Below are 16,969 nucleotides of genomic sequence, written 5' to 3'. Positions count from 1 at the left end.
CAGAGTTCACATGGTCAGCAATCGCCATTGCAATCCCGAGAGTTAATTTTCTAAAAGCAGGTCCCCTTCCTTCCCGGACCACAGACTTCTTCCCTTTTTAACCCCAGGGAGTGTCTATCCGTTAAGGAAGCTCAGTGTCAGACTTTCTCCAGTAGCAGGATCCTCCTGGTAGCTCCCGGCCCTTGCCCTTGCCCTTGCGGGACCCACGGAGTGGACGCGGGCGCGGGGAGGGTGGGGGGGTGCCCAGGCGGCGGGACTGCGGGGGCGCTGCGGGCCTGGGGGGGAGGGGGGAGGGGGTGCGGGGGCCTGGGGGCGGGGCCTGCAGGGGGCGGGGCCTGCGGCGCGGGGGCGGGGCGGGGCGCTGCGGGCCTGTGGGCAGGGCCTGCAGGGGGAGGGGCCTGTGGGCGGGGCCGCTGCGGGCCTGGGGGCGGGGCCTGGGTGGGGCGCTGCGGGTCTGCGGGCGGGGCCGCTGCGGGCCTGTGGGCGGGGCCGCTGCGGTCCTGGGGGCGGGGCCTGCGGGGCGCTGCGGTCCTGGGGCCGGGCCTGGGGGCGGGGCCGGGGCGGGGCCTGCGGGGGCGCTGCGTGCCTGGGGCCGGGCCTGTGGGCGGGGCCGCTGCGGACCTGGGGGCGGGGCCGGTCCTGGAGGCGGGGCCGCTGCGGGCCTGGGGGCGGGGCCTGCGGGGCGCTGCGGTCCTGGGGCCGGGCCTGTGGGCGGGGCCGCTGCGGACCTGGGGGCGGGGCCGGTCCTGGAGGCGGGGCCGCTGCAGGCCTGGGGGCGGGGCCTGCGGGGCGCGGCGGTCCTGGGGGCGGGTCCTGGGGCGGGGCCTGGGGGCGGGGCCGCTGCGGGCCTGCGGGGCGCTGCGGTCCTGGGGCCGGGCCTGTGGGCGGGGCCGCTGCGGACCTGGGGGCGGGGCCGGTCCTGGAGGCGGGGCCGCTGCGGGCCTGGGGGCGGGGCCTGCGGGGCGCGGCGGTCCTGGGGGCGGGGCCGGTCCTGGAGGCGGGGCCGCTGCGGGCCTGGGGGCGGGGCCTGCGGGGCGCGGCGGTCCTGGGGGCGGGTCCTGGGGCGGGGCCTGGGGGCGGGGCCGCTGCGGGCCTGCGGGGCGCTGCGGTCCTGGGGCCGGGCCTGTGGGCGGGGCCGCTGCGGACCTGGGGGCGGGGCCGGTCCTGGAGGCGGGGCCGCTGCGGGACTGGGGGCGGGGCCTGCGGGGCGCGGCGGTCCTGGGGGCGGGGCCTGGGGCGGGGCCTGGGGGCGGGGCCGCTGCGGGCCTGGGGGCGGGGCCTGGGGCCGGGGCCTGCGGGGGGCTGCGGTCCTGGGGCCGGGGACTGGGGCCGGGCCTGGGGGCGGGGCCGCTGCGGGCCTGGGGGCGGGGCCGGGGCGGGGCCTGCGGCGCGGGGGCGAGGCGGGGCGGGGCGCTGCGGCAGCGGGCCGGGGCGGCGGGGCCGTGCCCGCTGGAGGGGGCGCTGTGGGCGCCGCCGAGCGTCCCTTTGTCCCCGCGCCGCCAGGGGAGCTCTGCCTCCCTCCCGCCCCGTGCGGGAAGTGGATTCGATCGCGACGGCGGGGCGGCGAGGACGAGCGGGAGCGGCCGCCCTTTGTGGGGCTGGCGGAGCGGAGACGCGGCCCCGGCGGCGGGCAGCGCGCGGCTGCGGGATGGAGGGACGCGCGGTCCTGCGCTCCGGCGGGGGCGCCCGTTAGCAGAGCCCGAGGGGAGACGGCGGAGCGGGGCGGCGGCCCCGGGGAGAGCAGGGACCGGCGAGCGGCCGCGCACAGGTGAGCCCCGCGGGCGCCGCGGCTTCGGGTCGTTTCCCCGGAATCCGAGAGCCGCGCGGCAGGGCAGGTCCGCGCTGGGCCCGGCGCCCGCCGCCTCGGGGCTTCCGCGGATGATGCAACGCGCGGCCTCCGCGGGGCGAGGCGCGGGGCGCGGGGCGCGGGGCGAGGGGCGCGGGGCGAGGGGCGGGGGGCGGGGGGCGGGCGCGCTGGCTCCGGGCGCCACGCCTGACAGGTGCCGCTTCCTTCCCAGGGCTGCGGGGGCAGCGGGGTCGTCCCTGCCCCGCCCCGCCCCGCCGCGTCCCCCACTCCTCTCTCCTCCCCTCCGCTGCCTGGGGATGGGGGCCCCTGGCCCGCCGCATCCTCCCCTCCCCTCCCCTGCCTGGCGGGGGGCGCCCCGGCCCTGCCCCGCCGTGTCCCCCGTTCCCCTCCCCTGCCTGGAGATGGGCGCCCCGGTCCTGCCCGCCGCATCCTCCCCTCCCCTCCCCTCCCCTGCCTGGCTGGGGGCGCCCTGACCCTGCCCGCCGTGTCCCCCCTTCCCCTCCCCTTCCCTCCTCTCCCCTGCCTGGGGGTGGGCGCCCCTGCCGTGCCCCATCCTCTCCTCCCCTGTCCTCTCCTGCCCCGCCCTCCCCTCCCCTCCCCTGCGTGGGGTGGGCGCCCCTGCCCCGCCTTGTCCCCCCCGCCCGCCGTGGCCCCCCGCCTGCGGGATGCTCCGTGTCCCCCCTCCCCTCCCCTGCCCCGCCTTGTCCCCCTCCCCTGCCGTGCCCCACCTTGTCCCCCCCTGCCCGCCTTCTCCCCCCTGCCCGCCGTGCCCCCCGCCTGCGGGATGCTCCGTGTCCCCCTCCTGTCCCCTGTCCCCGCGGCGGCCCTGCCCAGGCAGACGCTGTGCAGCAGCTGCGGGGCAGGGGGGCGGCGTGGGCAGGGTCCGCCGCTGCAGCCGGGAGCCGGCACGTGAGCAAGTCCCCAGTGGATTTGGATTTTCCGCCGCCACCACTTTGGAGGGAAAACCGGCCGGTGTCCCCCAGAGGTCCGGCCAGCCGCTGCTGCCTCCGCTTTCACCCCCCTCCCCTGCCTCTCCCCTCCCCTCCCCTCCCCCTCCCCCCTCCGCCGGGGGGGGGGCCACCCTGCACCCTGCACCCTGCACCCTGCACCCTGCACCCTGCACCCTGCACCCGCAGGTGGGGGCGGGCGGCTGCTTTAGGATGCGGCTCAGGCTCAGGCGGCGGCCTGCCCATTGTCTTGCTTTCTCTCCCCCTTCCTTTTCCTCCGTAATCTCCACCCTTTGGCAGAGAGAGGGAGAGAGAAAGATGGAGAGAAAGACAGAAGGGAAGGGGGGGACCCAGCCCACACCCTATCAGATTCTTTTAAAAATTGTCATTTATCTGTGACACATGATTATTACCCATCTGTTTCCTCACACCCACTCTTGCCTCTCGCAGTTTGTTGTCGAAGGTTCCACGGACTCAAATGAGCCTTGTAAATAATAGAAACCAGTTCTCGGTTTGGTAAATGGACAGTTTGTGCTTTCTAAGCCCAAAGGTGGGGTTGGTCTCACATCCTGGCAGGAGCAGCGACAGGGGAGGGTGGAGCCACCTCCTTTCCCATCTAGCAGGGGGTCTAGCCGAGGGGCATGAGCTGCGTCTTTAACTTGTACAGTGAGGGGTGGCCTCCTTAAAGGGATTTAAAATTGGGCTTCATTTTATTTATTTTTATTTTTTTAAAGATTTTATTTATTTATTCATGAGAGATACAGAGAGGGAGAGAGAAGCAGAGACACAGGCAGAGGGAGAAGCAGGCTCCATGCAGGGAGCCTGACGTGGGACTCAATCCCGGGACCCCAGGATCACGCCCTGGGCCGAAGGCAGGAGCTAAACCGCTGAGCCACCCAGGGATCCCTGGGTTTCATTTTAAGAGAGAATTGGTAAATGTTTGAAATGAAATTGCTGTAAATGAGAGCAGTTAACTGAGGTTCAGACTTGCAAGTCACTCTGGCTGCTGGCATATGGATAGTATACAGTAGAGGTTTTACAGAGGGATTTAGACCATTTAACGTTTTTTGCTTCATGGTGCTCTCCCTTCATTCTGTAAGGTGATCAGACTTCTGTCAATGCCAATGGACCCGGATCTTGCCCAGCCCTGCTTGTCCCCTGACCCACCGCTTTTTCTCCGCATCCCCAATAGCTAACCTTCTATTATTATTGTTGTTGTAATTTCAATATATTTTGCAGAACCACAAAAGATAAATCATTCTTTGATCCCAAGTCCATACATTTTTGTGGCAAGCAGTATGTTCTTTCGTGTCCAGTTGCCCAACCTTATTAGAAATCTGCTCATTCCACACAAACTATACACCACTGCCTGAAATGATGCAGCATGTGTGGTTTCCGGGCTTTGGGTTGAATTTGCTTGAAATGTTAAGACGGTGTTGGAATTAGCAAATCACAGCTATTCTTAAGAGTTTACAGGTGATCGAATATGTTTGATGGGAGAAAGTTTAGCATTAAGGTTTTAAATATATCTTTAAAACCCTTTGATAGATATTTTATCACCAACCTTGTTCTACAAGGAATCTGAGACAGTTTATCGGGCTTCATAGAACATAGCAAGGGAGACTAACTTAGAAGTCAATGAGAAAGAAAGACTAAGGGTAGAGTTATAAAATGGCATTAAGACTGAAGCTAAAAAAAAAAAAGACTGAAGCTAATACAAAAATACACGTGTGAGACCCTCTATAGTTGGTATGAGGGTAAACAAATCCAGCTCTAAACTTTCTAGCATCTCACGGAAAAAGAAGAACTGACCAACCCATGGCTCATATATTTTATTTGTTCATTGACTCACTCACCCATTTGTTCATTTAACACTCAGTGAGGACCTGCTATGCTCCGGGTTCTGTGAAGGGTACAGCGACAGACATGGTCTCTGCCCCTACAGCCTTACAGACGAGTGCGAAAAGCCGACATTCATCAGGAAACCCCATAAGTGAGGGTACGATTTCGGGTATTGTTGAGCGCTGTGCAAAGTATGAGACACAAAACGTCACGTGTCCAGAACATAAAACACAAAATAAAAACATCTCAAGAGAAGCACAAGTCCTGATTCTAAGAGCAGCAGGGAACTCTGCAAATACCACAGTGTTTTGACCGATGTCTTCAGTCACGTCCTTGTCAGACGCAAGGAGGGTTTCGCGCCGCTGTTTTTATAGTGTGAGCTGCCATCACTCCCCGGGTCTCCCAGACCACCGAGGTGCTGAGGACGTACACATTTTGAGAGATCTGTATCTTCTCTAAAGTTAGCAGTTTTACTTCAGTGATAATCTTATTATTTAAAAAGATGTGTTCTGGATTATCTTTTTTTTTTTTTTTAAAGATTTTTTTCATGTATTCATGAGAGACACAGAGAGAGAGGCAGAGACACAGGCAGAGGGAGAAGCAGGCTCCATGCAGGGAGCCTGGCCTGGGACTCGATCCTGAGACCGTGGATCACGCCCTGGGCCGAAGGCGGCGCTAAACCGCTGAGCCACCCAGGGATCCCCCTGGATTATCTTTTTTTTTTTTTTTAAAGATTTTATTTATTTATTTGACAGAGAAAGAGAGAGAGAGTGCACACAAGCTGGGGGGGAGGAGAAGCAGACTCCCCTGCTGAGCAGGGAGCCCAACGTGGGGCTCCATCCCAGGACCTGAGCCAAAGGCAGATGCTTTAACCCACTGAGCCACCCAGGCGCCCCTATTCTGAATTGATGGCAACCCCAAAGCCAATGGGTGGGGCCTATATCTGCCTCTGTATCTTCCCCTGTGAGCCAGGGGCAGGTCTGGTTGCTTAGGTCATGAGGCAGAGAGGAGTCTAATTAGAGCATCCTGGCAAGAAGGCTGAGTCCACACAGGGCACAGGCTTGTCAGGCTCAAAAAGAACAATTCCTGGGATCAGCACCATATTGGCAAGGAGGGATGCTCTCATGCTAGTTCCCACAGTCACATGCACTGAGTTGCAGCGACTTAGCAGCAGGCGTTGTAGTGAAAACACAATGACAGACTTGCTGTTGCTGGTTTCAGCAATAATTGGATTAGGTCTACATTTAACGTAGATTTAGTAACCCCCGATTACTACCTTGTGTCCAAGGCAATGAGACAATTCGGTGTAATGACTGAGTGGAGCCAGGCTGTCTGACCTCAAATTCATTTTTCTACTCGCTAGCTGTGAAACTTGGGCAAGTTACTCAACCTCTCTGATCTCAGTTTCTTCTGCTTCTCTCTCTCTCTCTCTCTCTTTTTTTTAATGTCTTATGTATTTATTCATGAGAGACATAGAGAGAGAGGCAGAGACACAGGCAGAGGGAGAAGCAGGCTCCATGCAGGGAGCCCGACGTGGGACTCTATCCCGGGACTCCAGGATCATGCCCTGGGCCGAAGGCGGCGCTAAACCGCTGAGCCACCCAAGGATCCCAAATTTTTGGCATTTTAGTAACATAAAACTATAATGCCTGAGTGTTTAGAACTGGTCTTAATGAGTATGTGTATTTTAAGATACATTTTAATAAAAATGACTTAGGTCATCCCTGGGTCCGTGAGAAATTTTTTTTTTCTCCAAAAGCGATCTCTGTATAGTTTAAGCCTTTTGCACTGGGTACAAGGACACACCCAAGATTCTTGGAACAGAATTTTTAATCTCTGGAAGAGACATTACGCTCTAACATTTTATCTATATACTCGAGCACCATAGTTTTAACTTGAAGGAAATTTAAGGCCGTAACACCAAAAACTGCCTCTGTTTTCAACAACTCCGGCAAAGTCCCCCAGGCCCAGGGAGCACCCGCGGAGCGGCCCACTTCCAGGACAAGGACAGGTGCGTCCCGGCCTGATGCCCGCATAAGCCACAGGTGAGAGGCGCCCGCGTCACTGAACGCGGCAAAAAGAAAGCCTTTTCTCTGTGGACTACGGTGTTCGCTTGTGTAGGTTAAAGTCAGTGTATTGGTTGTAGCGTTCAAACCTGTTTTTAGGCTTTCTCTGCGCCGGAGTGATCTGTCAAGGATTAAGCAAAATAGGCGGGTCTCCGGTTAGTTGTGCTTCTGACGCTCTCCTTTCGCTGTGTGCCCACCCGAGACCGGGCAGTGTATGCCGCTGTATCACGCACGGGTTTTATGGGCGCTGGGTTCCTTCGGGCCCGGCTGCAAGGACTGAGGACTTTCCTGGGAGGGGGACATCGAGTGTGGAAGCCCGGACACAGCGGGCACAGGAAGAGATGTCTTTAGGTTGTCGAGAAGAGGGAGACGACAAACCTGGGCCCAGATTCGCCGAGGACGCCCTAGACGTGCGGCAGGGACGGTGTCAGCCTGCGCTGGCCAGCCGTGAGCAGCAAGGGTCGTCCCCGCAGAAGCAGGATGGGCCTCCCCGCTGGCTCCTGGAATCCTAGGCTCGCTGCAGCAGGCCCGGGTGGGCTGTGGCCTGATGAGGGGAGGGGTGGCGGCCCTGGGACCTTTATCAGCTCCTTGCACCTTGAGTGAGGCCCCCCGGGAACGCCGGCCGTTAGCAGGGCCCTGAACCAGGTCCGTTCTGATCAGCCCAATGGTCGTGGCTGAAAATAGAGATAAGGACGGAAAAAAGTGTCCCTGGGCCCAGGCGTCTGCGCCTCTGGTGTCTGGCAGCGGCAGCTCCAGGGCCCGTGGACGCTCCCACCCCGACTCCCCCCCCCCCCCACACCCCCAAGCAGCTGACAGAGGGGACGGTGAGGACCTGGGGCCTCGGGCTGGTGGCCGCACTGGGCCACGCAGGGAACAGAGGCTGCGCAGACACCAAACAAGAGCCAAACAACAGACGCGGGGCAGTGACAGGTGTCCCCTGCTGCGCCAGCCAACTCCGGAGGTGGCCGAGTGATGGCAGTTCCAGCAGCTCCCGTGGGGCTCAGCTGGACCCCGCGGGGACGAGCTGGCCTCCGTCTTGCCTGCGCTGTTCCACCTGGTCACCCCGAGCCTCCCCTTCCCCTGCCTGCCCTGAACTTGAGCCCCCCTTGGCCCACCCCCCGCAACGATCTTTCCGAAACAGAACTTGAATCTCCACCTGCCCCTGCTCCCAGGATGAAAGCCAGGCTCCTCCCTTGGCCTCTGCTGCTTTCCGTGCTCCCCCACCCCGCCTCTCTCTCTGCCTCTCAGCAATCAATAAACAAAATCTTTAAAAAAAAAATCTTTCTTTCTGGAAGAGGAAATGATACTATTAGACTTTGAAACGCGTGAGGACTTTATGAAGACAGTTTCTTTTGCCAGTGAACTCGGTTTTCAGCCTAAATTATTTTATCGAGCCTGAGTTTCATTATGTTTGCTTCCTTTATTCGGCGTGGAGCCCATATAAGGTCTCTTGACTTCTGCTTTAAAAAAAAAATTGATGGTGAAGGGGCACTGGGTTGGCTCAGTCGGTTCAGCATCTGACTCTTGATTTCAGCTCAGGTTATGATCTCGGGGTAATGAGATCGAGCCCCACGTCCATGCTCGGCGTGGAGCCCCCTGGGGTTCTCTCTCCCTGTCCCGCTCCCCCACATCATATGCACTCCCCCCCCCAAATGAATAAATAAATAAAATCTCTCCGAAAATGGACGGTGAAAAGACACCCAAAAGAGAGGGTGCATTTGGTTCTTTCCTTCCGTGACTGTGTCAGATGCCAGAGCATCCTTACTGATTGTCTCAACATCCCTTTATTTAGAATTTATCCTTCTTCCCTCCTAGCACCACATTTCTCTTAGATCCTTCCAACACCCTCATTTGTGTCCCAAATTAGCTACATCTGTTACCATAGTTATGCAGTTTCCAGCTTAACCCCTTGCCTGCTTGTTCCTGCCCTACTGTGCCTGACGCATCCTTTCTTGCATTTCCATCAGACCTATCGTTTTTCTTTCGTTTTTCTTTCTTTTTCTCCCTCCCCCTCTGCACCACCCCGCCACCGCCTCAGGTTTTTTGCTGGCTTTAAGGTAATGCATGTGCACAGTTAATACCCCAGTAGGCTGGAGGGCTTCTAACAGAAAGCAGCAGTCTGCCCAGCCCAGGCCTCGGCCGGTCAACCGCGTTCGGCGGTTCCCCCCGGCTGTAGTTCCCTTCCTATCGCGAAATCCTATGCTCACGGTAACAGTAACGTCTGTGAATTCATCAGCTTCGATCCCACCTAGTGACCTGCTGTGAAAGCCAAGGACGTCGTTTGGTTACATCATCCCTGCATCTCCTCATTCTCTCTGGTCATCCCCGCAGCTCCACACAATGCATTTGTTAAAACCAGGTTTCTCCCTCCGCGGCCTGTTGACTGGGTCCCTCGACCCCCCCCCGCTCCGCGTAGGACAAGGCGATCAGCACCCCTCCTTACCCCGCTTCCTCTTCCCTCCAGCCTCGCTTTACTTTTGCATTATCGAACTCGGTAAAATATTCATTCTGTTCCATTGGCTGTAGTTGATTCCTATGATTTGTCTGTAATTCTAGTGATGTTAAAAGCTGGAAAGTTCTGACCTGTCCATTATCTGGGTTGATACGTTCACAAGTAACACATGCTAGGGTTTCATACCCTGGGCGGCTCCCGGCTCTCCACCCTCGGCCCTAGGTCGGAAGTGCTCGTGCGGTGGCCCAGGGCCCCAGCACCGTCACGCCTGCCCCGGCCCACCCGGCGGGGTGTGCGGCTCCTCGAGGACCCCTCCACTGGCCACGCCGGCGGGCTGCGCAGCGGCCGAGGCCCCACTACCGGACCTGCAGGTGGCCGCAGCCCGGTGCCAGGCCGGGGCCAAGCGGTGTCCTCTGCTCAGCCCCTCCCTCCTGCCGTCCACGGTGCCTGCCGGCCCGCCGGGCGCTGCTCCTTGGCTCCCGCATCCTCCGCCTCGAGTCTGGGCTGACGCCACTTGGGCCCCAGACATTCGTCACCAGTTCTCACCTGCTTTTGGTCCTGCAGAAACTCTCTGAACCCTGCTCCGCTGACGGCCTGCTCTATGCACGTTTACTCCCCGATGACCCGCGGCATGAGGTCTAAGGAGAGAGCGGGAGGTGGGCGGTGGGACCGGGACGCCCGTGGCCACGCAGTCCCAGGATCTTCTCCCCGACGGTGCGGTCGCTGCGAATGCCTTGCGGCTTACATGCAATCCAACCAACTCCGCCGTTTCTCTTCAGGAAGGTGCAAGCTGGCAAATCAGAAGAGTTTGGTTAATAGTGTGCAGGAGCCCAGGATGAGATGAGGGGTTAAGGGAAAAGAGAAACTTCTCCGGGGAACCTGGGCCGCAGTGACTGGCCGTGCGCCACGGAGATCATGGGTCAGCGTTGCCGGCGCTTGACTTAGATCCAGAACGGAGCAGCCAACAGAGACAGTTAGTGGGTTCACACCCTGCGTCCCCGGAGGCAGGGGGGCTCCCGGATAAGGAGGCAGGATTCGTGGGCGCCCGTGGAGCTCTGTTCAGCAATAAATCTGGAGATACGGACGTAACATAAGAAATTCCAGTTGCCTCTACGTTTCCATCTAATTTACAGGTTATTGCTTCATTTTCGGCCTTAACAATGGTCACCAAGACAGAAGAGAGTTCTGGGGCTCCTGTTTTATGTATCTTAACTGTAAAAGGCTGGAAAAACTGTGGCCAGCTTTGAAGACTGTACCTGTTATACTTGGTTCTGAACTGAAGACGTATCAGGTTCTAGGACGTTGAAGAATTAAAATCTGCTTTTCAAAACCTATTCTATTTATGGGTGAAATGATACAGAATCTTTTTCTGTTGGGGATGAATGGGGTTGAAGTGAATTGAGATGGACTACAAGTTGGTAATTGTTGAGATTGGGTATAACATCTAAACTGGCACTTTTTAGAGGGAAAGGAGGTACTATGAATAATTGCATTGGAACAAGAGGCATGACCCCAGCCCTCTGGGGGAAAATTGCAGTCTGTTCTGAACTAGATGATGGGTACTTGGGGGTCATTATATGGTAGGCTCCTAATTTTGCATATTTGCAAATTTTTCCATCATTAAATTGTCTGCTGTTTTATCCTGTTTGCTATTTTGTTAAAATTGGAGACTTTCACCTTAACATGATGTTAGGCATTAGTCAACTTCAAATACAAAATGAAAATAGCAAGAGAATATTGTCAAAGAACAAATCTATTAAGTTAATTTATACTAATGGGACAAAAATCCATGGACTCTGCAACTGGGACACCCAGGAAGCAATATTTAATTAAGTCGACAATGTTATAAAGCAGATCTCTAGCGTTAGTTATGCAAAAGGGCCTTGTTTTTATCTCTGTGGATTGGGTTCATCAGGCTTTTACGGGTGGGCGGGTGCATCCCCACAAAGGTCGAGTCTGCTGGGAAATGGAGCGCATTTCCCAAGAAAGCAGGATTTCTATTTGCAGAGCAAGTCAGCAATAATAACTACCGATCGGTAATTATCTTTGCGTCTCTCCTATGTGAGATTCTTCATTACCTCTTACCTGCTAAAATAGTCTTTCAAAGCTGCCCAGAAGTTGAGAAAGAAGGTCTCCTTTCTTGCTCTCTAATTACCATGCTGTGTCGTCCCATGGCTTAGTGGAGTTTTTTGCTTCTGGGCCCGTAAGGAGGTATGGCCGGGGTGCGTGCATGAGGTGGCAGGGGTGGGCTCCGTCTTTTAGGATGTCAGGCATCTTGCTTCTGCCGATCAGAGGGCTCACGTGGTTGTGGATTTGGAGTGAGGGTCTTGGTGCCCTGTTCAGAGAGGGGCTGAGATGAATGCCCAGCTGCCAGGAGCCTGGGAGTGTCACGCAAGGGACTGTATCAGATGTGGGCTCTCCAAGGCTGGAGTGCCGCTTCTGTAGGATCAGAAGCCCGTTTTTTGAAAGTTATTTGTTCTGCTGCTGTTGTGTCACTGGTGTGATTTAGTATCATGTCCCCTGTATTATGCAAAAAAGGCCACTTTCTATTTGCTTGTGGTTCTTGAAGTCAAGCTTACCGAGATATAGCACACACATAGTACAGTTCGCCTTTCGTAAGTATGTTGTTCTGTGATTTTTGACAGATACATACACTCACGTGACCACTACCGCAGTCAAGATAGGAGGCTCCCTGTGTCCCTTTGTAGTGAATCTCTCCCATATCCACCCACAGCCCGTGACAACCGCCCATCTGCTTTTGCCTTTTCCAGAATGTCCTATAAATGAGACCATACAGTGTAGTCTTTTGTGTCCGACGTCTTTCATTTCGTATAATGTTTTTGAGATTAATCCACGTCGCTACAAATATTAGTAGTTGGTTTCTTTTGATTGCTGAGTAATATTTCTCTGGATGACTGTCCCAGTGGGTTCAGCTATCCACCATTAAAGGATATTTGGGCTGTTTCCAGTTTTTGATGATTATAACTAAAGCCACTGTACGTAATGACATACAGATTTTTGTGTATTTTGGTTCTCTTGGGTAAATAAATGCCTAGGAGTGGGGTTGCCTTATGGTGTGTGTATTCTTAATTTTATAAGAAACTGCCGGAGTGTTCTCGGAACGGCTCCATTTTGCATCCCCGCCAGCAATGTATTAGTCTTCTAGTTGCACTGAACTTGGTATTGCTAGTTTGTTTGCTTGTTTTGATTCTAGCCGTTATGATAGGTGTGGGGTAGTACCTCACTGTGGTTTTAACTTGCACTTCCTTAATGTCAATGACCCTGAGCATCTTTTCAGGAGCTTGAATGCCACCATATCTCTTTTTTGGTGGTTTCTTGTCTTTGAAATGTCTGCAAGTTTCTGCCATCCTAAGGCAGACCGCAGAAGGAGTATTTCCTTAGTCTCAGATAGTCTCAGAGGGGGAGCAGAAGCGTAATGGGGGTGCGGGGAGCTCTATAGGGGGATGTAGGGAGAGTTGCCTAAGAGGAAGATAACATGGGAAGGGTGGAGGGGGTGAAGTCAGGAGCTGGGGTATCTCATCCTTCCCTCCTGCCCAGGCTACTTCTGGAGCTTTTTTTTCTGGAGGATTGTGTGGTTTATATTATGAGGAGCTACTCCCTTAGGAAGTAAGAGAGGGATGGAACAGGACAGCTATAATATTGATTCATTTTTTTTTTAATGTGCTTACTCCAAATTCTGGTCTTTACATCCTTAGCTCAATAAGTATCTCTTTAAATTAGATATTTGGCTCAGATAACTCCTTCTGTTAATTTTTGGGTGGAAGAGAAAGGAGCGTTACATAAACAAATATTCAGGAAAATGTATATTTAAATTTGATTGATGTAGGGACTCAAAGAGATATTTGAATAACCCATGTTCATAGCTGCATTATTCACAATGGCTAAAACGGAGAAGCAACTCAGGTGGCCCATCAATGGATGGGATATACATTCAGGTGGTGTATGTCATATGGGATAATGGTCAGTCTTAAAAAGGAAGAAAATTCTGACATATATTACAACATGGATGAGCCTTGAGGACATACACTGCGTGAAATAAACCAGTCACAGAAAGACAAGTACTGTATGATTTACTTACATGAGGGGCATAGTGACAGGAAGTAGCACGGTGGTGGCCAGGGGCTGGGGTGGGAAAATTGTTTAATGTTTAATGGGCATAGTGTTCCAGTTTTTTTTTTCTTTTTTTAAAAGATTTTATTTATTTATTCATGAGAGATACACAGGAGAGAGAGAGAGGCAGAGACACAGGCAGAGGGAGAAGCAGGCTCCCTGCAGGGAGCCCGATATGGGACTCGATCCCGGGTCCCCAGGATCATGCCCTGGGCTGAAGGTGGCCTAAACCATTGAGCCACCCGGGCTGCCCCATAGTGTTCCAGTTTTACAAGATGAAAAGAGTTCTGGAGATGGATGCTGGTGATGGTTACACAACATTACGAATGGTGCACTTAAAAAGGGCTAAGATGATAAATTTTATTCTATGTGCATTTTATAGCAATAAAAGTTTAATGTGATTGAGGTGTGCTAGCAACAGTGAATAATGTATCGTGATGGTAGGTAAGTTTGTGACGTTTGACTATGTCAATCGGTGTTAACCGAACACCTCTACACGCAGCTACTGTTCCAGGTCCTGGGGGTGCCTTGGTGAACTAGGAGATCACACTCTAGTGAGGAGAAAAGGAGGGTGTGGGGATTTGAGGAGAGAGTGAGGAGGTGGGAAATGATTCTCTCAAAGAGCCTACACCAAGGAAGGTTGCTTGGTAATGTTCAGAAATAATTTGGAGAGAGTTTTGAAATAGGTCCAGTTTGCACAGCTGTGTGCAAGCGTCAAGTACTCAGTGGTACACCGGGAGCAAGGTCTTATAGTGTTTGGCCAAAGGTGGGAGTGGTGACAACAGTAGAGGAGAGAGAAACAGAGAAGTTAGAGGTACTTCATGAGGGGATTGTTACCCAGCTGGACTACAAGCCAGGTAAGGAGGGATGTGAAGAGTGGACTTTGGTGGTAGATAGTGAAAAGTGAGTAAAAGGTCTCGGAGACATTGGGGAATTAGAGTAGGTAGGCTGGAAGGGGCTGGCCAAGGAAGAGGATGGGGAATGCAGATGTTGGAGGTGGTAATCGTATTGGTGACGGCGAGGTCCAGGGCATATGACTATGGGTGCGGGCGACTGAGCCTGGGTGTTGGGTGGATCACCCCGTGGGTGTGAATGTTGATGTCATCAGGAATGAGAAAGGAGAGCAAGACGGTCAAGTCATCGGTGAGTGAGGGGAATGACCAGCAGAGTGGTGGGGGATAGCCACAGCGGGGCTGACGGGACGTCTGTCTAGTCGGGAGCCTTGGGCCCTCAAGGCAATGGGTTGTTTTGAAGCAGTGGAAGTAGATGGACATGTCTGTGGGGCACACGGAGGCTATCGACATGGTGCCAATGCCCCAACTCTAGGAGATGTGTGCTCTGAGAGAACAATGAGCTCAGGAGAGTGAGGCTTTAGATTTTTTTTTATTCTTGGATCACAGAAATGGGCTTTATGTAGCAGGATTAGGGAATCCTGCGAAGATTTATGGGATTGTTGATGAGATCGGCTTCTAAGCAGGAAGGAGGGTAACCAAGGAGGCGTTATTGACTTTGGGCTTATTCAAAACTCAATTAAAGGCAATTAACAGTATCTGGTGTTGTTTACAAGAGTACCGGTCTCATGAGAGACCTCCTTGCAGTCTGGTGCATTGTGAGAAGAGAAGGAAAGCTTCCTCTCCTGCGGCATCTTGTCTTTATGTCATTAATGCCCGCGTCACCCCCAGCCATAAATCTCATGGAGGGGACAGGAGGTTTCTGTGCCTCCATATCACTGTCTTGCTGTGGCTCTGAGATGACTCGCTTGCCTAGCCTGGCTCTGCTGGTGGTAACCTTTAACAAAATAAACTGTGACATGAAAAATAAAGATTTTTCGGAGAAGATGCGCTTTCTCAAAATCCATGTTCGTGCATTAGAACAGGACACTGTGGAGGAATGAAGCATGTTACGGGGAAGTGGGGGTTTCTTAAATGCCTGGCCCCAAATCTCAAGGAAGCAATCTGCACCACGTGGCAGTCCTGAAGCATTTACTCTCCCACTCTCCAAAATAAGTATTTGACTCCTCTTTTTTTTTTTTTTTAAACAATCCCCTTTCCTCCCACTCCCACCCACCTTACCGGGTGCCTCCAATTTCATTGAGAGACGGAAGCAATAAGCAGAGCGGGCCTGCTTTTGTCGGGGGCCACCCTTTCTCTGGGATCTGGGCCGCGTTGCCTCTCACCTCCTCAGAATGACCACGCCAGCAGTTGGTCATTGTCTTCTCTGCTCGCCGGCCCCGGCCCCATCTCTTTCCTCCGTCTCCACCTCCGTCTCCTACCGCAGCGTTCCCCTTGCCATCCCGGCATCCTCTAGGGTCTCCTCTCTAGCGACTGCCCCCGGCTCTCCGGGTTCTCAGCAAAACTCCTTGCAAGGATGGCCTTGCTCGCGGTCTCACTTTCTCTCCTCCGTGGTCTGTACGTGGGCTTCTGTCCTCTCTATGCTACGGAGACTGCTCTTGTCAAGGTCACTAATGACCTCCTTGCCGCTAAATCTAATGGTGTCTTCCCTGTTTTTATCTCACCCATCAGCAGCTTTCAACACGTGGGCCTCTTCTCGAAATAACCTATTGTCTGGCCTTCTGAGCCCCTTCACTCTCCTGGTTTTCCCTTGCCTCACTGGCTGTTCCTCTTCTTCCTCTGTGAGGTTCTACTCACCTACCAGACTTCTCAATGTGGGAGAGGCCCGTGGCTCTACCCTGGGCCACCTAGTCTCCTTTACACACTCCCCCAGGGGAGCTCATCCAGGCCTTAGCTTTGGACTCTGTTTATATGCCAATGTGTCTAGTCTCTCTTTTTCTCAGAACTCTAGCTTAGTGCTACTCAAACCGTATTGTGCATATGGATCACGGGGATCTTGCTAAAAATGCACATTCTGGTTCCATTGATCTGAGGTGGGGCCTAAGATTCTACATTTCCAACAAGCTCCTAGGTGATGCTGAGGCTACGGGCCTGGAATCATATTTAGAGTAGTGTTGAGCACTGGGGCTACTGACTTGTATTCCCAAATGCCTCCTTGACATTTCTGCATGGATGTCTCCTAGATAATTCAGACCAAGCCCAACATGACCCTAGTAGAGTCTTGATTTCTTTCCTCAGACCAGCTCTCTGTATTACATCATCCTCCCAGTTGCTCAAACCAAAAGTCTTGGAATTGTCCTTGGTTTCTTCGCTTTCCCATCCAACCTATCAGCAAATTCTGTTGGCTTAATCCTCTAAAACGTATCCCAAATATTTCACTTGGCTCCATCATAATAGTAGTAGCTGACGTTTATTGAGCACTTTCTACATACCAGGCTGTGTTAATCATTTACTATAGACCAAATATTTATGTCTCCCCAGAATTCATATGTTGAAGCCTAATCCCTAATACGATCGTATTCGGAGGTCGAGGACTTTGGAGATGATGAGGTCATGAGGGCTCTGCAATAATGGGATTAATGACCTTATAAAAGAGACCTCAGAGGGCTTCCTTGTCTCTTCTGCTATGTGAGGACAGTGAGAAGACAGCTCTCTATGAACTAGAAAGCAGGCGCTCAGCATATACCAGATCCCCTGGTGTCTTGATCTTGGACGTCTCAGCCTTCAGAACTGTGAGAAATAAGTTTCTGTTGTTTATAAGCTACCCAGTTGATAATATTTTGTTATGGTAGCTTGAGCTAACACATATAGGTACGTTTATATTTATATGTATTAAAAGTCTAGTGATCACAACAACCCTGTAAGGTGGATGG

General features: G+C 54.2%; 1 protein-coding gene across 2 annotated transcripts in view; it reads left to right on the top strand.

The window, feature by feature from the left end:
• Nucleotides 1-1,433: 1,433 nt before the first annotated feature.
• Nucleotides 1,434-16,969, top strand: part of ADD2 (adducin 2) — an 88,808-nt gene continuing 73,272 nt past the window's right edge. For both annotated transcript variants that reach the window (XM_041753982.1, XM_041753981.1), the window contains exon 1: nucleotides 1,434-1,768. The gene's annotated coding sequence lies outside the window, so the exon portion shown is untranslated. The remainder of the gene's footprint in view (nucleotides 1,769-16,969) is intronic.

Source organism: Vulpes lagopus, chromosome 5 (assembly GCF_018345385.1).
Source record: "Vulpes lagopus strain Blue_001 chromosome 5, ASM1834538v1, whole genome shotgun sequence".
Lineage (NCBI taxonomy): Eukaryota > Metazoa > Chordata > Mammalia > Carnivora > Canidae > Vulpes > Vulpes lagopus.
Note: the sequence above shows the minus strand (reverse complement) of the source record. Positions and strands in the feature narration are given on the sequence as shown.